The sequence below is a fragment of the Paramisgurnus dabryanus genome, chromosome 2 (genome assembly GCF_030506205.2).
Source record: "Paramisgurnus dabryanus chromosome 2, PD_genome_1.1, whole genome shotgun sequence".
In the NCBI taxonomy this organism is placed as follows: Eukaryota; Metazoa; Chordata; class Actinopteri; order Cypriniformes; family Cobitidae; genus Paramisgurnus; species Paramisgurnus dabryanus.
Genome location: NC_133338.1, coordinates 39,035,790 through 39,054,752, shown reverse-complemented (window position 1 = coordinate 39,054,752; position 18,963 = coordinate 39,035,790). Strand labels below are relative to the sequence as shown.

The 18,963-nt window shown below is 39.0% G+C and overlaps 1 long non-coding RNA gene across 1 annotated transcript; it reads right to left on the bottom strand.

The window, feature by feature from the left end:
- Positions 1-1,127: 1,127 nt before the first annotated feature.
- On the bottom strand, positions 1,128-2,967 carry LOC135778750 (uncharacterized). Its single transcript, XR_010544617.2, has 2 exons — positions 2,574-2,967; positions 1,128-1,311 (listed from the first exon to the last, which is right to left on the bottom strand). It is a non-coding gene; the product is annotated as an uncharacterized lncRNA (long non-coding RNA).
- Positions 2,968-18,963: the final 15,996 nt, after the last annotated feature.

Here is an 18,963-nt window from a genome sequence, read left to right as displayed (position 1 = left end):
AAAAAGGCAGCTACCGATCGACCGTGATTTCATGCTTTTCTGGAAAGCTTGTTTGGACAGCACTCGTTCGTGTGTAGAGTGATCTTTGCTTAGTGTATCAGTCAGCATCAAAAGCAATGACACAAACAGCAAGATAACCATAACTGCTGAAATATAGACAGTATTTCTCTCATTTATTTAATGGTACAGACATTGTTATCGCACAAAAACATTGCCCTCGATTTGTGAGTATTGCTTCACGTTTTGAATTATAGATAAAACCTTATCTGATCTTAGACAGTCTAGTAAGTTATTTAAATCCAGGGACATGAAGATTCAACAACAAAACAAGAACATTGTCTTCATGCGCGCTTTATTTTCTCAATGTACAGTGGCAAGATAAAGTATGTGAACCCCTAGGAATTAACTGGTTTTCTACAGTAATTAGCCATAAAATGTAATTTGATCATCATCTGGGTCACGGCAATAGACAAACACAATGTGCATAAGCTGACAACACACAAATAAATCTACTTTCTTGTGTCCTTTTTGAAAACATATTAAACGTTCACAGTGCTGGAGGAAATTGTAAGTGAACCCATAGACTATTTACTTTATTGAAATCTAATTTGTGTCAGAAATAGTGCAACTTTGATTAATATAAAGACACTCAAACGTTTTAAGATTGCTGTCCTTATAAGCATCGGCTCTTATAAATCATCATACGCTCTCTAAATCATGAGTTGTCTAAAGATATCTGATCAAGAGTTGTTGCACTCAATAAGGCTAAAAAGGGATACAAAACAATCTTAAAATGTTTGGACATCCATCAGTCGACAGTTAGACAAATTGTCTATAAATGGAGACAGTTTAATACTGTAGCTACTCTTCCTAGAAGTGGGCACCCAGCCAAGATGACTCCTAAGGCACAACGCAGAATACTCAATGAATAAAAGAAGAACCGACGAGGAACAACTAAAGGCTTGAAGACATTATTGGAACTGGCACACATCTCCAGTGCCGGCCTGAGCCTCTTGGGGGCCCTAAGCAGAATGTGTTTGGGGGCCCCCCTCCCACCACGCGGACACAAATGTCACGCTCTAATGTTACATTATAAATGAATAATAATTTAAATAATGAAAAAAATCTATACTTAAATAAAATACTTTATTCTTCAATGTGTCATGTCATATTAACAGGCTATGGAATGTTAACATTGGCCAACAAGAAAAACCTCATCTGCTGCATCATCAGCTGTGGAGACACTGACACTTGATGAAACATCAGGGGCGGGTGGAGTTGGTTGTGCTCCAAAGTACTTCAACAGTGTTCCTGAAAAAAATAGCATTGGATAAGTGCATAGTTGATCGAGCAGAATGAGTTTATTTTGCTTATTTTTCATTACTTACACAACAAGCAATAAATAAATAAATATAGGATAGCACTGTTACATCACTACCCACCATATAAATAAGATTGAAGTCCATTTTCATCACAGAAATCTCCCTACCCAACATGGTATTGGTATATATTCTCATAAAGTCCAATACCATCTCTTACCAAAGATCTTAGACAGAGAGCGCATGTGCTTTGCCTATGAAGCTGGAACGTTACCGATGTTGGAACGTTCACTTCAACACATACAGCAATGCTAGCTAGGGGTGTGATGGATCACAAAACTCACGGTTCGGATCACATTATGGTTTTTGAGGCACAGATCTGATCATTTTTCGGATCAGCAGAATAAGGGGTTGGAAAAACTAATAAAAAAATGAAGAAATTACTTACAAACATTTATAAAAAGAACAAAGTTGCACATTAAGTAAGGGCTAAAATTAGCATTAGGAACAGAAATCAAATCAAATGAATCATAACACTTATATTGTATGAATTAAATATAATTATTCTTTTTTTAGAGCTACAGAAGTGATTTTCTCTTTGTCTTGGAAGGTTTGATTAACATTAATGACACAGACTTAAGTAGGTTAATTAAGGTTACTGTCTCTTTAAGAGAAGCACGGACCTGGTTTCTGCCTAATCTATACATAAACCGTCTAAAGACATAAACAACTGTTTTTATTGGAAAAGAGTACTGTGGAGATCATTTTGTTTGTATGTGCCCTGTCAAGAACAGAAAGATTTTATGTGTGCCCTACTAAGTGCACTTATACGCGGCGCGCTCACACAGACGGAAATGCAGACGGCGGAGCATAAAAACGTTATGTTCTTTTCAGTGCTCTATTCCTCAAATATATGTTAATGGACTACAGTATGACACAAAATAGCGTAACTCTCTCTAAAGTTTAAACATCAAGTGTTAGTGTTCTGATCTCTGAAGGGAGCTGGGCTGGACAATTTAAACCGCATGGGCTTGCAGAATACTGCTCACTTTAGCGCCTTTTTGCGGGATAAATTGTTTAAAATCACTTGAAATGTTAACTTTTGCAAGCCTTTGAAACACGTGCAAATGATAAACTTTCACTATTTAAGCGCATGCGAGCCGAACCGTGGGTCGATCACGGTCACAGATTAACGTCGATCTGTCACACCACTAACACAAATTAAACATACTGTATATAATCATGCAAACATACCTTTATCTTGCTCTTTTTTCTCATCCTCGGTCCTTTTCTTTGTTCTCTTTTCGGCCCCAGAGGGATATATCCTTTTTTTTGACATGTCAAATGGCTCATCATTGTTTACAGTGAGTGACGACGTTGTGCACTTGCGCGCAGGTGGCACAGGTGTCTATGTTGCGCCTGACTAAAACGCTAGCACTGCAGACACATAGTTTTCTGCAAATCAAAATTTTCTTGTCTTTAATTATTCATTTATAAATTCGTATTCATTCATTCATCCATTTATATTACCTGTTTAAGTTATTTAATTGTATAAAAAAATAAAAATAAAAAAAACGATTGGGGCGGGGGCCCCCTGGTGGCCAGCGGGGCCCTAAGCAGCCGCTTGGTTCGCTTATGCCTCGGGCCGGCCCTGCACATCTCTATTCATGAGTCTACAATACAGAAGTCTTTGAACAGGCACAGTGTCTATGGCAGAGCACCACAGAGAAAGCGACTGCTCTCCCGAAAAACATTGCTGTGAGCCTGAAGTTTGCAAAAGAGCTCCTTGGCAAACCCCAGTGCTACTGGGAAAGTATTTTATCGACTGCTGAAACAAAATTGTTCGGGAAAAATACTATGGCACAAAAAGGCAGCTTAACAACATCAAAACATCATCCCAACAGTAAAGTATGGTGGAGGGAACATCATGATTTGGGCATGGAGTTTGGAGTCATTTGGAGTGGCCTAGTCAAAGCCAGACCTTAACCTCATAAAAATTACCTCAAGAAAGCAGTTCACACCAGACATCCTACAAATGCGTGTGAGTTGAAGCGGTTTTGTATGGGAATGGGCAAAAATTCCTTCTGAAAGAGATGCAGGTCTGATTCAGAACTACTGAAAGTGTTTGCTTAAAGGTTCTCTAAGCGAATTCACACGTTTTAGACCATAAAACATTTTTTTGTTACATACAGCAAACATTATTGTCTTACAGTAGGTAAGGGGAATTTACCCCTTTAGTGTCATACTTAAGGGAAAATCTTATGGTGCTTTATGCAACCGGGCCCTGTTTATAGATTGTTTATGATGAAATAGAACGGTTTTGAGTGAAATTTCGACATATGATGCTAGCCCGAGAATTAGCTATTTAGGAACACACATCATACGTTGAACAACATATCAGATTGCTTTTAGCACCTGTTCAAGTGAAAAAGTCGTTAAAGTGTTTTAAGTTTAAATCATTTCAAGTCAAAGAAAAATTTCATGAAAATGTATATTTCTACTTGTACCGCTGCCTTGGGGCAAGTCAGTTTACTCATATTTGTAACAACCTTCAGCAGCTTGTTCTGTCTTGACAAAGAAGAGCTCCTATCCACCTGAATGAGTGAAAAACCATATTTTAAATCCGCAACAAGCTCAGAGCAATGATATGATAAATTTTACGTCATCTCAAATCACACAAAAATATATGTATGCGATTAGCTCTTTTAACTGTAGGGTGGGACTTTCATTTTTACAGACGCCATACTAAGCATTATGATTCATTTTATTACAAATGGTCCATTTCATCACCTTCTAATGTGTCTGACTTAAATCCATTTTCATGGGGTCGTATTAATCAAAGTAGGTAATAAAATTCAAGATGCATAAATTAAGCTTAATGAGCAGAAGCATCATGTAATAGAGTCAGTTAAAGAGGTGAGGCTAGACACTTTTAAACAGCATACTATTCTCTGGCCTCCCTGGATCCTACAAAATCTGCAACACTGTTCACGTGAACAGTAATAACAGAGTCTTTTAAAAAGCCTGAAGGTGAGGACAGGGCAGGTTATTATTTCTCTGTTTTGCAACAGGCAAAGCGAATCGAATCAGCGATATCAGGATGGATTTTTTGAGTGCATTTGTGTGTTAAAATTTGTTTAATTGCAATGTTAGGCAGGTCAGATGCAATGATGTGTGGGTCATGTTTAGCAATATTGCTGTTGTAAGAACCATTTTGCCAGGCTGACAGGGGATTGTGTGATGTAGGATGAATATCTGGCTCTGTTTGCATGCCTGTTGAACCCTTAATGGCGGGGAAAATCTAACAAAGAGAGTGCGCAGCTGATTGGTTGATTGCACACTTTTTATTTTTCATTTATCTACAGTAGTCCATGTAAACTGAATATGAGTATTTATACCAACATGTTTCACTGATAAATGATACTCAATACTGTATATTTTTTAAATTAGCTTTGTACAGTATGTGGCAAATCAATACAGAACAAGCATACATGTATACATGACAGAATCAAATGGGTGGTATATAATTTCAAGTATATCGTTTCGGTAAAAAGTGTTCTGTAAATGTTAAATTTGTTATTCATTTCCTTCTTCCAATCTCAATTGTCTCAGCAAGATATCAAAAAGATCTAATTTTCTTTTGGGTCAAGTTGTTGCAGATTAGTAGCCTGATTATTTTTATTGTTGTTTTGAAATAGTATTTACTGATTTATGTGAAGAGTTTAAAAGCAATAAAGAATACACAAGGAAAGCAAGCTATATGGCTTTGGAATGGCACAAAGTTAAGTGTATGTATATATATATATATATATATATATATATGTTCAATGCATTAGCTTAGACAAGGCATTTGTTCTCTTTTTGTGATATACAGTACTATTATGTATTTTTGTTCTAGTTTATTGTCTCTTTGATTACCTTTTTTTGTGGATGAATTTGCAGGCACGGGGAGGTAACATTGTCTTTGGGACTGGCGTCATTGATTTCAAGCCATGTGTATTGCATTTAAAATGAATGTAGGAAAAAGACAAAATGTTTAAAGATTAGACCTTTGAGAATTGCAAAAGTTGTGCATAATGAAGGAATTCTTCTGCTCTCAAAAGGGAGTAAAAAATGAAAAGTAAGCCAAGGCATACAAAAAATGTTTTTTTTTTTTTATCAGGCTGACGGCGATAATAAGTGTTGCTGATCTGATTGCAATGAAGAGGTGAGGTGATAAAGTACCTCCCATTTCTATATTTAGGTTAAAGATTAAATAGAAGGAAATTGAACCCTTTCACAAGCACTGTAGAATAGCTTTCTCCACTTATCCTTGGCAAACTGTCTCGTTCACCCCTCCTTCAATGAAGTAATGTGTGTATGCATATCTGTCAGAGAGATCAAGAGGAGAGCTATTGCTGTGTATTTACGTCTCTGGTTGTGTGTGTGCGTGACTGTCTGCTCCAGCGTGTGTCTGTACAGGCATAAAGCTGTCGAGCATGAGGGTGCGTATGAAAGTGCAGTCAGCTTTCATTAGCAAAGACTCATTGTTCTGGGAGAAAACGGGTGTGATAGAGCCAGTGGTAACAGCCTCAGCGGCTGCACGCAGATGCTCTCTCCCCCTGGTTTGTGTCTGGGGGCAGGACCTGCATACTAATGGCCCTGTTTCAGGCTTGATCAATGCGCACCGATCAGACACCAATCTCACTCTGGCAGTGAAGAAAAAGGGAGAGGCACCAAATACCTTTAACTGATGCTACTGATCTAGGATCCGATTTAGGGGATGAAACATTTCAAAATCTAAACTAAATTGTGTTTCCTGACATTATGAGGACTTTCGATTGATTTCTTTTTTAGCCAAGTTTGGCTCTTTCCTTTAAACATATAATATCTCAAACATACTATTATGCATTTTTACAGTATATTTACTTCAAGACTCTGTTTAGCATCACATCGTGTGATGTGCTCAAAATGTATGCAATTTTAGTGTTTATTACAGTACATTACAAGGAGACTTTAATACCCATAATGGAGCTGAAACTGACAGACGCAGACACATCCTCTCAATTGATGTTGCCATATTTGCATCTAATGCTGCAGTAAGGTCTGCTATTTGCCATGATTATAATAACAACTATTTTTACAATATGCAAAATAACTAATATTTTGCAGCATTGCAGTTGAATTGGAGAAGATATTTCTATCGGGTGCACCAGAATTAAAGTGAGAATAAAGGAGAGAGCTCGCTGTCTGAGACACTGCAGTAGCCGTAACAAATTGAAGCTAATGCAATGAGGATGCAATCGGTTTTGCTCTTGCTGTCTTTCAATACTCTCTTTCTTTCTTTCTTTCTTTCTTTCTTTCCTGCTTTCTCTTCTGTGCTCCAATTCGCCTCTCACTTTTCCATTTTTGTGTCACTATTTTTCCCCGGCATTGTGTCGTGAGCACAGAAGCTCCTTGTCCATATTTCGGTTGAGGCCCCCTTGCTGTTTGAGCTCTACAGTGCTGTCCCATCCCTGTCTCAGTTCCACATCAACGGGCCGATGCTTTCTACCCCATAGTGTGCTAAAGGTTTCTTGCAGTACCTCTGTGTCCATTCAGCACTTTTTTTCTTAAAGTGCTTTTTAAGTACCGCTAAACTTCATGACACACCCAAACATTCTTCTTTTGTTCCCTGATGTTTTGAACAGCAGCTTTTAACCTTTTGCCTTCTGTATTGAGCGTCAAGCCTCAAATTTAATCAAATTCTTAATAAATGGCCACTGGCATTATTGTCTGTGCAGGTGAGATGCATGGTGTAAGCGCTCAAGGACAGGCAGTGATGTGTGACAACAACAGGAGAGGTGCATTTCCCTTCACTGCCACTAGGGGCAATACAGCATTTGTTTTTCACTCAAACTCACATTTAATAATATTGTAGTTGAATGGAGACTGAATGTTGTCTATGTATGAAAAGGAAGCAATTACACTAAAAAATGTTGAGTTATTTTCAACCCAGCATTGGGTCAAAAAGGGACAAACTTAATTTAAACTATGCTTGGCTGTTTTAACCCTAAAATTTTGTTCATAAAAATGTTCTGGGTTAATTCAACCTAACAGATGGGTTCATCCCAGCTCCATGCACGGAGTGTAGATGCCAGGCGCACATTTCACCGTGAAAGCAAGACCCGGCACTCGCCAGTATGAGCGACACAGTAGTCTATCTGTACAGATGTGAAGCTAAGATTCATCCATACAGTTGCTAGGTTTGTGTAAATGGGTCTAAAAGTTGTAATGTAGCATAAACGTAGCACCAAAGTCGCTATGTTGCTTCAGCAAATTGAGCCAATTTTTTTTTACCAAGTAAACCCCACCGACTGATTAACTTTGAATTTGCATACAAGTTGAAAATGAAAATGAAAATGTAAATGAAAACCAATAAATAAAAGTAAACATAAAATTAAAATTGAACTTTATATTTTAATTTTATTATTGTCACTATTATTGCGTGAGCATTAACAAAATGCCTTTATAAAATGTATGTTTTTATAATTTTTTTTCACGTTTGCCTTTTCATTTTAATATTGGCAGTCTTGCCACGCATGCTTACGAGATTGTATTGAAAATGAAATGTTAAATAAATTTTATTTTATTTTTACATTTGGCAGGAATCATGCCTTATAACTTTAAAAAATAAAAATGAAATAATTTAATTCAATATTAAAATTTTTATTTTAGCATTTAATTTTCAAATTTAGGACATATTTTGCAATTTTATTTTTTATTTTATCATTTAATTTATACATTTAAAATTGGCTGAAAATACCTTCCATAGTTTTTACCCACCGCTGGGTTGTAAACAACTAAGCATTTTTTAGAGTATAAAACTATTAAAAATAATATTACCGTAATGACACACATTATACATACGTAAGCTTCAAAAACAAGAAAATGCAATAGTTGTGCAAACTTCATAAAAGAAAAGCTGTATGTATAGAAACGTGAATTATTCCTACATATTTAAAGCATTTACATATGTACATACTGTACAGAATGTGATGTGGTCTACATATAATTTCAAAGCTGCAAAAGTCTTATAATCTTTATCTAACCTTGAGCATTTCTTATAGGAATCCTGAGTTTAAAGGTGAAAGATTATAAACAGTTCAAATGTTATTTTTATATAATTAATGCAGCTTCACAGCAGTTAGTTCTGGTCCTCTTATTTGATTGGCTGAGCAGCGCTCCAAAATGTGTAAACTTTAGTATAACACTCTGCTTGTTTGTATTTGCAATACTCCAGAGCAAAGTATGTGTTTGAATAGCTGGAGTGGAGCCTGAGATTTCTGCCCACTCCACTCACTTACTGACCATTCCAGACCGTTGTCGGATATCATCAGCTTTGCCGAAATTTAGTACAACAGCAACAGTTTCATGCGAACTTTGAGTGCGCACCCCATTAGCACAAAAAAATTTGGGATCGTTCTTCACAGAATATCTCCATAATGCATTATGTTACTTGCTGTATATTTTGGCACCCACTCTCCTCTCACTGGGTGCTTCTTCTCTAAAAGAGAGACATGTTTGCCGTACCCTGCTGCATCCTTCATGGTTTATTCATGAGCCAGTGTTTTGCTGGTGGTTAGCTGTGTGGGTTCAGAGCCAACCACGCTCCTGCCACGCTAAACAATGGCAGCGATCTCCCCATGTTTATTTATCAGAGTCAGTGAGCCTGGTGCTACGGGTCTCACATCATTTATCTTTGCTACTGTTTTGGTCTCTGTCTGCTGTAATGGGGCTTGCCTGGCCTGTCTTGAGAGAGATAGGAAGCTTTACAGCAGACCCTCCAAAGGCACCGCGTGGCACTTAATAAGTCCCTGAATCGGTTTGCTTCGGTTCTTAATTAGTATATACAAGTGGCTTGAGGTTGATTTCGGACCCTTTCGCGGCCTGGGGCAAAAGTGGACGTTATGACAGAGCAGGCAACGTGTCTAATCTCTGCTGGAGCAGTACTTACACTTGTAAACATATGCACACACACTTTAAATAAATGCATATACCTGTAAGAGACACAAATTATGGGTGTCAAAATAAAAGGTGCATTTTACACCGTGCATCTCACTTGATGCAGCTTGTGCTGCTTTCTACATAAGCACCCCTGAGTAAAGTTCGTAAACTCTGTAATCATAAGGCTGTGCATAGAGTGGGTCATTTTATTTAAGAGTGAACTGATGGTGCCTATTTGAAACATAAAATGATAGTAGACGGAGCGTTCCAGCCCTGTTGGTAAGGGAAATTGCAGCTTGTGGCGTTATTGATGAGGGCTGAGATATGTGGTGAGAAAGATCACGAAGGTCTTTTCTTTAAGTAGTCCCTGCGGAGGAACGGTTCTCCTCTTTTGCCACAAGAGAGCTGATCTCTCAATCGCTCCGAGATTTGCAATTTCTTTCAGTCTCCGTAGAGCAACGCCGCTCCCAAAAGAGTGTCACAGTGTCTGAACAGAAAAATACAAATATTTACAAATCAACTCACACAGCTATCTTGTGCCTCAGAGCTTTATGAAAAAACATAAATTCTGCATATTAAATGTTATGACGGCCTCTGAGTGCCGTACTGTGCGGCGCGGCTTCCATTACGCTATAGCCACACGGGCAAATGTTTTAAAGGTACGAGCTTTAGGGAGCAAGATGAAATAAAAATGGATCTTGGCTGCTATGTGGATAGGAAGAGAGCTCGTCTAATTTACGTCGACCACTTTGAACGACTTTATTGTTTTACTCGCTTTTCTTCCTGTTTTCTCCTCTCTGTGACTCAGCTTTTTGTACCTAATGGGCCATTAGGCACATAGTTTCTTATTGCCTCGGTTCTCTGTTATGGTTGGTCATAGTTTTTTCGGAGGAGAATGAAGCAGAGCGAGTGATACACTTCTACTGCGATGTATCCTGTCTCTACTCAGACATGGCCACATCAACCTCAATTCTGTCACACTAAATACACAGAAGATTTTATATTAAAGCGTAATTTACAGTGGGCTGACCCTAAATTGCATTTCCCCCATCATTTTATTTGTCTGCCCTTACTCCTAAATAATGCAAGTGCTTGTTGGTTATTTAAGATAAGGTTTACACAGCAAGACCCGTGATGCCCAGCATTGTTTGCTTAACAACTCTGTTAATTCCTCACCGAGGTGCAAGCAGCGGGTTTTAATTGAATCCCCATTTAGTTTTAGATCATCATATTATTAGCCACCACACCGCAGACTGCTTGTTGCAGAGAACACAGCACTTAACTCGAGGAAATCGATGATTTCTGTTAAAATGCTAATTGCATTGACTTATGGGCAGAGACTGAACTAATGAACTCAATAAAGTTAAGCTAGTTAGGCAGTTAGCTACAGTAGGAAGCCCTAATGGTGCTTTTTATCGAAGCGGTAGAATGGCCACCACAAGGCGGCAATGTTGAAACTCGGAATGCATTTACACTTTGTTTAGATGCAAATGGCCACAGAAAGAAACTAGTTTCACTGAGATATAAATAAAAGAAAATGAGAAAAAGTGAGAAGAGGAGGGTTTGTATTATTCCTCAGGTTGTTGGCTTGTAGATAAGGGCTCTTGGCTGATTGGAATTTACTGTTACATACCATGCAAGCAGTACTTGCGGCCTGTTAATATGCAGGATGATATTCTGAGTCACTGTCTGAAATAGAGCAAATAATGAAAATTGAGTGTGAGAGAGAAAACGCGAGGCATGCTTTGAATAACCGTCCCACTCACGGACAGAAGAAAATTGTGACAGCAATCGGAAAGCTCTCTACTCATTTGACTCCATAAGGGAAAATTGGATAAAAGGAATTTGCATGACATTTTGGAATAATGTGCTCATCTAATCAAGGTGACAGAGGCGATATATAACTTCTTAAATATGCATGGAGTGAGTGCTTCCTTATTTATCACGCAGGCCATTTACCAGTGCACCACTGAGAATTTGCCTCAGATCTGCTTTGCGAGAACATAATGTAAGAAAGCATGTGAGCCACATTACTGAACTGTGGACAGTAAGAAGTGTTGCCCAAATCAGAGTTAAACGCTTCATGGGTTCTGTTACACATTATGCACATAGGCATGCCATTAAGTAACCAGCTGGCCATGCAGAATGTAACATTAGACTAATACTGCCGATTTACACTTGTCTCTTATACTCATTGTGTGGGTGTCTGCTCTTGTACCTAGCATAGCTAACTGACGTATATTATCAACATCTTGGTTTATTTTATATTTGCATCTTATATGGTAAATATTTTTTGGTAGATACAATGAAATTATTCACATCATATGTGCTTGACATGACATGCTTTCCAATATGTACCTACTCCTTTCAATTCTTTAATACTATTTTTCGGTAAATTAGCTTTTGTGATTCGCTTCAGCACCATTTCAAGTGCAATACCCAACGTAGCATTATTTGCAATGTTGAATTGCCTCGTTGGCTGATGTGTTCACTACAGATCGAATTCCGTATAGTAATGTTATAGCAACGATTACTTCAGCAAGACGTTTAAGAGACAAATCAATTAAGTGTCCATAACAACAAGCACTCCAAAATTTGTATTCAGAAGCCAATTCTAATGCTTACTAAATCGTATAGGTAATATTTCTCGTGGGGGAAATTGCCAGTGCAGTTTAGATAGCTTTCAGGTCACATTTTAATTCAACCATTTAGTTTTACTACATGTGGTCTGATCTCTTCATATTTCATATCTCTTCCATCAAATTCCTTTAGACAGGAGAGGTCATTTGTGATTTTGGAGCTTAAGGGGTCCACTTGTCTATTGCATGATACTTAAGTAGCACTGCTGTACCTGTATTGGGGGTTTGGGGGTGATAAACATAAAGTGCTATTATTGTGCTGTCTTTGTACTGGTAAAGCTATAGACTGTAAAAAAATGATGGAGGATGCATCTCTAATATACTGACACTGTAGAAAAATTAAACCAAAATCTGTCAAACATTGTCATTGACATGTTGCACCACTGACGTCGTTTGGAGTCTGTCAAGAGATTGAGAAGTGGAGTCCTGTTTGACCCAATTACAAACAAACAAATCATGTCATCACAACACTTTAACTTACTAAAACAAAAGAAAAACAACAACACTTAAAAGTACATCGTGTGATAGGAAACAAGTAAAATAACACAAACTGTCTTTTTTGGCTTCACTTTTTAAGACCTGTGTGGCACACCTGGATAAAGCAGATTTGAAGGGGGGAAATGATTAGATTTCAGTATAAAGCTAAAGCAAATGAATCATTATCTTTCAGGATCCTAAATCACATTAATACCAGCTACTCTTCATTACATTTCTCAGTTTTCTTTACTATTATTATGTTCAGTCTCAAAAAGTGCTTTTTCCCTAAGAGCAAAATATGTTCAGAAAATGAACCATACTACAATTAAAACCAAAAAACATGGTTTGTGTAGTAAAAACATGGTCTAGCTTAGCAAAAAACATGGGTAATTTTTGTAAGGGGCAGTCTCTTCTGAGCTTCTGCAATATGGCAGGCTGTATACATTGAAAACAGAACACAGTATAGCGAGCGACCATGAACACACGGATCATTTAAAACAGAGAAACGCTCTCACCATTTTCTGTCATATAACAGTATAACAGCCCAAGTAATTATGTGCAATCCCGTGGTGTTCGGTTGAGATAACAGCCCTGGGTCATATCTTCAGGGGAGGCGAGGTTTGTTGGTTTATATGTGACTGCTTTATTGTGTTACTCATCACATGAATATTATATATATTCCCAGGACCATATTTAAATGTGCGCTCTGTATTTTTTGGTGTTGTCATGCTGCCCAAAATCTCAGTTCTAGTGGACGTATTACCTCACGTCAACGATCTTATGTAAAAATGCAGTATTTGCAGTGAGCCATGATTTTGGAAGCAAGAGTGTTTGCAAGGGTTAGGCTACTACAATGCAACATTGAGCTGGTCATGTGATCAACCGGCTTTGTGTTAAATAAAACAGCTTTTAACAAGCTACCGAAATTACGAGATTCCATCTCTGCATTGAATGCACCTTTAACCCCTGCTTAAAAATGGACTTTTAAATGCATTAACTTTGAGCTTGTTTGGGTTTTGATCGATCAGATCACAAGTGGACGATCCTAAATACAGTTGTAAACGGGATGTAAAATGCTTTGAGCTTGTCCAATTTCGACCACATTCAGAGGCAGTTGAAAATGCATTAAACAGGATTGCTTTTGTGGTGTAGACGTGCATGTGGTCAAATGTGTTCGAGCTGCCACAAAAGGCATATATTATGTTATGTATAGTGTACCAAGCACAATGTTTTTACATCGGACATGACTTCTATTGCAAAACCCAGAGTGTTCAATGCGATCTTTATGCTTTCATTGATAAAACAGCAGCTCTTACAAATCTTACATATACACGTACAAAACAGCATGTTTACCAACAACACAGCAGTGGACTTTGACCTAATATTAGTTAGTGTCAATTTAAACCCGACATTTCTCCTGTTCATGTTTAAACGAAAGCAGAGGGACTCGCCCACAGACCACCCCCTCAAAGTAACCAGGACAGAGGCGCTCGAAAGTGAATAAAAGAGATACAGAGGCGCACCTTGTCAACAGGCAAGTCAGGCAACTGCTTGGAGCCCCGAGCCACTAGAGGGCCCCCGAGTTTGTTCCTCGGATGGCCAGCTAAACCCGGTAGATGAACATAGATACTCAACATGACTGCATATCAAAATTCCGAATGGATGGAATGTTGGTTGACATTGGCTTAGCCCAGTCAAAATCCAACCCAGGTGGATAACTTGCCAGTTTTGAAAATGAACGTAGAGAATGGGTGACGTTGTATCGTTCAGTCGTGCTGTCGCAGTTGATCCGTACGGATCACGACCCACGGTTTGGCTTGCGATTGCCAGATTAATACGCAAATTTAAGTAGGAAAAGTTTATCATTTGCACGTGTTTCAAAGGCTTGCAAATGCTAACACTCAAGTGATTTAAAACAATTTAACCGCAAAAAGGTGCTAAAGTGAGCAGCCTCGTATGTGGTTTAATGTGTCCGGTCCAGCTCCAGTCAGGCACGTGCCCAAGTGTAAATCTTTTGTGCCCCGGTTCAAATCTCAAGTTTAAATTTTAGCAGTTAACTAGTGCAATCCTTTACAAAGACAATCGCGGCAAAAACGGATCTATATGCAATGTAGTTACCAATTTACGCTTGTAAAAGCAACGAAGCTTGTAAAAGCAATGAAAACATGACGCGACTAAAGGAAGTTTCTAAATAACAATGCAAATCCTATTTTGACTCGATCATTATTGGCTTCTGTAGATGGACATCAGAAATGTTTTGTGCAAAGCAGGGAAAGGGAAGAAGAAAGGAGAGATGATGAGTTTAAGGGAGGTAAGACAAACTACATCCTCACCCTGTAAGGTCTCAAACATTATCAAACAAATCTCAGGAAAACCTTTTGTCAAGTCTATAGAATTGCATTGTTGCTGAGAAAATCAACAGATGTATGTGTTATACTGTTCTGTATTTTCAGATATGAAATTAATATTTAGTTCACTAATATTTAACTCTAGGATACTAACTTACATAAGAGTTAGCAGTAACTTTACTGAGATTATTTAGTATAGCAGTCATAAAATGACTGGTTTCTTAAAACATTCTTGTAAAAATAAGTTATTAATCATTGCTATCATTGTATAATGTAGAAAATAGTTCTCTGCTGTCATTATTTCCAAACATGTTATGCCATTTATGCATCCAAACATGTTAATAATGTTAGGTATGATGAAGATTACACTTGTATATATGTATCTTTTGCAATAACTGTTGCACTGTAGAATAGTGGGTTAAGCAAAGGACATTGTATAGAAGTTTTGCACACTTCTTGCACAGAGGGATTTTTCTGCTTGGGGCCCCCATAGACCCTAGAATCGCCTCTGAAGAGATACCAGGTGTAAACGTGAATTTGTTTCTCTCATCCACTTCATCCACTTTGGTCCAATCGACCAAAACGCATCTTAATACCGGGTATAAACAGCCCCTTTGGCTGTAGACTATACAGCATAACAAAGTACATAGCAATAAACATAATTAAACCAGACAAATCATAACCATTTAACCAACTTAACCTTGATAGAAAAGGCAAATCTTTTTGTATTGCGAATCAAGTTGCTTTCCACCTGAAATGCTCCCCTTGTGAGTTGGCACTGCATGGAGAACAGAACAAATGCTTAGAGCCGTAACGTGCCACAGACGTGTGCAGTGTAAATGAGGGGTAACAGATAAAAGCTTGATTGTACTCTATGTCTGTCCAATAACTATGAGCCATTGACTCATCCACTGACCTGTGCATCACCTAACCTACCTCTCCACCAGAGTTCTGTCTCTGAACATCATAAATCAGGATGAGAGGGCCGTCTTCTGCTCGAAGCTGCTGCCCGTGCCGTTTGCCGGTCCGTCAACATGTTCCTCCCTGCTGCCACCAATGAATCACATTAGGAGGATAATGAACCATTTAATGACCTTTGTGTTGATTTATCAGATGCTCTGGAGAGGGCAATTTAAAAATATAACGCCATAAGTCATAGAGTCGCCGGCCGTCGTGTCTCACTAAGCCTTGCGTGGCCTCACGTTGTCCAAGCGTTAATCAGTATGCGTTCAGGGAATGTGAAGCTGGGAAACAGCCCACTTCTCATGCATGCAGAAGAACAGTCAGCACCACATGCACTCCCCTCTTTTCCATTGTGACATATTGAGCTCTGGCATGGCCAGACAGGGATATTTCTAGCTTCAGCTCAAAGCGCTTCTCAATGGACTGCTCATCATTAGGATGAGGGATCTGACGCAGTATGTGGCTGCACTGGGATAGTTCATATGCTCCTAAGGGCTAAGCTTACTAAATTGGCTCTGCCTGTTGTGCTTGTGGAATAAATACAGCTCAATGAGACATAGTTAGCAAATCCTATTCCAAAAAAATTGTGATTGTGATTATTATTAAGTACTGAAATGGAGGTGGGTGAAATTACAGGAATGTTTTTTTTTCTTTCTTTTTGGCAGTTTAATCAAAACCAATCAGGCATGTGGTATAGACATGTAATTGTAAATGTAACTAGTGTATCTGCTGCTGGTTGTGATTGAGAGCTCAGTCGGGTATCTCGGGGTGAAAAGAGATGGACCTTGACATGTAGGGACCTTAAATGTGAAGAGAATGGGAATTGGATGACTGGCTACTGCAGTCTGCTGTGGCCTGGATGTGGTTTATGGTTTGATCATGTCTTGTAAGTAGCAAAGGGCTTTGGGTATATATTGCTTCAGGAATCAAAAATAGAGACCTCTGTCAGTGTATAATTTTTTTACTGTTCTGCCCTTCAGTTATAGCTAAAATTATATTATTTTTATATGATTAATATACACATTACAAAAAAGGAATTAGAACTGCCCTAATTCTACGATGCATTTAGAAATGTTGGCCCATATTAATAGGATAGCATCTTGCAGTTGATGGAGATTTGTGGGATGCACATCGAGGGCACGAAGCTCCTGTTCCACCACATCCCAAAGATGTTCTATTGGCTTGAGATCTGGTGACTGTGGGGGCCATTATAGTACAGTGAACTCATTGTCATGTTCAAGACACCAATTTGAAATGATTTGAGCTTTGTGACGAAACAATGCTCATGTAGGCCGTGGCATTTAAACGATGCCCAACTGGCACTAAGGGGCCTTAAGTGTGGCAAGAAAACATCCCCCACACCATTACACCCCTACCACCCTACACAGTGGTAACAAGGCATGTTGGATCCATGTTCTCATTCTGTTCACGCCAAATTCTGAAATCGAGACTCATCAGACCAGGCAACATTTTTCCAGTCTTCAACTGTCCAATTTTTGTGAGCTTATGCAAATTGTAGCCTCTTTTTCCTACAGTATTTGTAGTGGAGATGAGTGGTACCCAGTGGGGTCTTCTGCTGTTGTAGCCCATTCGCCTCAAGGTTGTGTGTGTTGTGGCTTCACAAATGCTTTGCTGCATACCTCGGTTGTAACAAGTGGTTATTTCAGTCAAAGTTGCTCTTCTATCAGCTTGAATCAGTCGGCCCATTCTCCTCTAACCTCTAGCATCAACAAGGCATTTTCACCAACAGGACTGCCACATACTGGATGTTTTTCCCTTTTCACACCATTCTTTGTTAACCCTAGAAATGGTGGTGCGTGAAAATCCCAGTAACTGAGCAGATTGTGAAATACTCAGACTGGCCCTTTCTTTCCCATTCTGACATTCAGTTTGGAGTTCAGGAGATTGTCTTGACCAGGACCACACACCTTAATGCATTGAAGCAACTGCCATGTGATTGGTTGATTAGATAATTGCATTAATGAGAAATTCAACAGGTGTTTCTAATAATCTTTTAGTTGAGTGTATAGGGTGTATACAGAAATAAGCTAAATCAACTCCACCCCTTACTTAAATAAATAAAACTTAATTGGTCAAGTTAACCCAGCATTCGTTCTGTCCTATATTTACCCAGCCGTTGGGCTAAAAACAACCCAATTGGGTTGTTTTTAACCCAATGTTTTTTAGAGTTTAGCAGTGTGCTGAATATTATCATAGCTATAATTCAGAGGCTGACTTTTACACACAACATATGTTGACAGTTTAAAAGTGAAATCAAACCAGTCAATAAATCTCAGACATGCAGCCTGTCTAGATCTCCGAGTTCACAGGCACCAGTGCAGCTGTACTAAATATAATACATAAACACAAATGCTTAAAAAAAAAATCTAATAAATACTATCTTACTTCAAAATCTAATCACATCCATTTTGCTTCGATTGCAGTGATTTATCTACATTTGATGCACAGACAAATGCGACATTATCCTTGCATAGCTGTCACCACCAGGGGCTGGCTATGTTAAACTAAAGCCACGCCCCTTTGCAACTCCCACCTCGAGGAGGTCCCCAAAGCCAACCCAATGACCAGACAAACACGGGAACAGGTAAGTAAAATTTAAAACAAGCTTTATTTGATTTAAATACTTAAAAGAACTGGGGAATTGGGGAAAGGGGAATTTAAAACTAATAGGCTTCTTCTCCTCCCTCCAGGGAGACTGCAGCCACGGGCAGACAGGGGCAAGGGCAACAGGGGTGCCAACCACCATAAGCCGGGGGAAAAAGGGAAACGTCAGGCTCCGGCCTGGACCCTGCTAACCGTGGCGCCCTCCTTCTTCTTTCCTGGAGGCAGAACAATTTCGGTGTGACTGGTAGGAGATTTTCCACTGTCTGTGTGCCTTTCCTCGGTTCGGCAGGGGGTCCTCGCCCCGCGTGCCTTCACGTTCCCCGTCGTACGTCCACCCTCGTTCTCCTTGTTCCCCACAGGTGATCACTGCGACACAGAAGCACTGTTAGCTTGGACTTTGTATATTCCTCACCGGTTCTGCTGTTTACAGCTCTCGGGGTAGGTAGCACGTTACACAGTCTGTTCTCCAATTGTTCACTCTCGTCTTCCTTTCTCTCCCAGGCGGCCACTAAGACGCAAAGACACTGTTACTTGGACTTCGAGTCTTTCTCACCGGCTCTGCTGCTTACAGCTCTCTGGGTAGTTATCACATTACACAGTCTGGTCTCCAATTGTTCACTCTCGTTT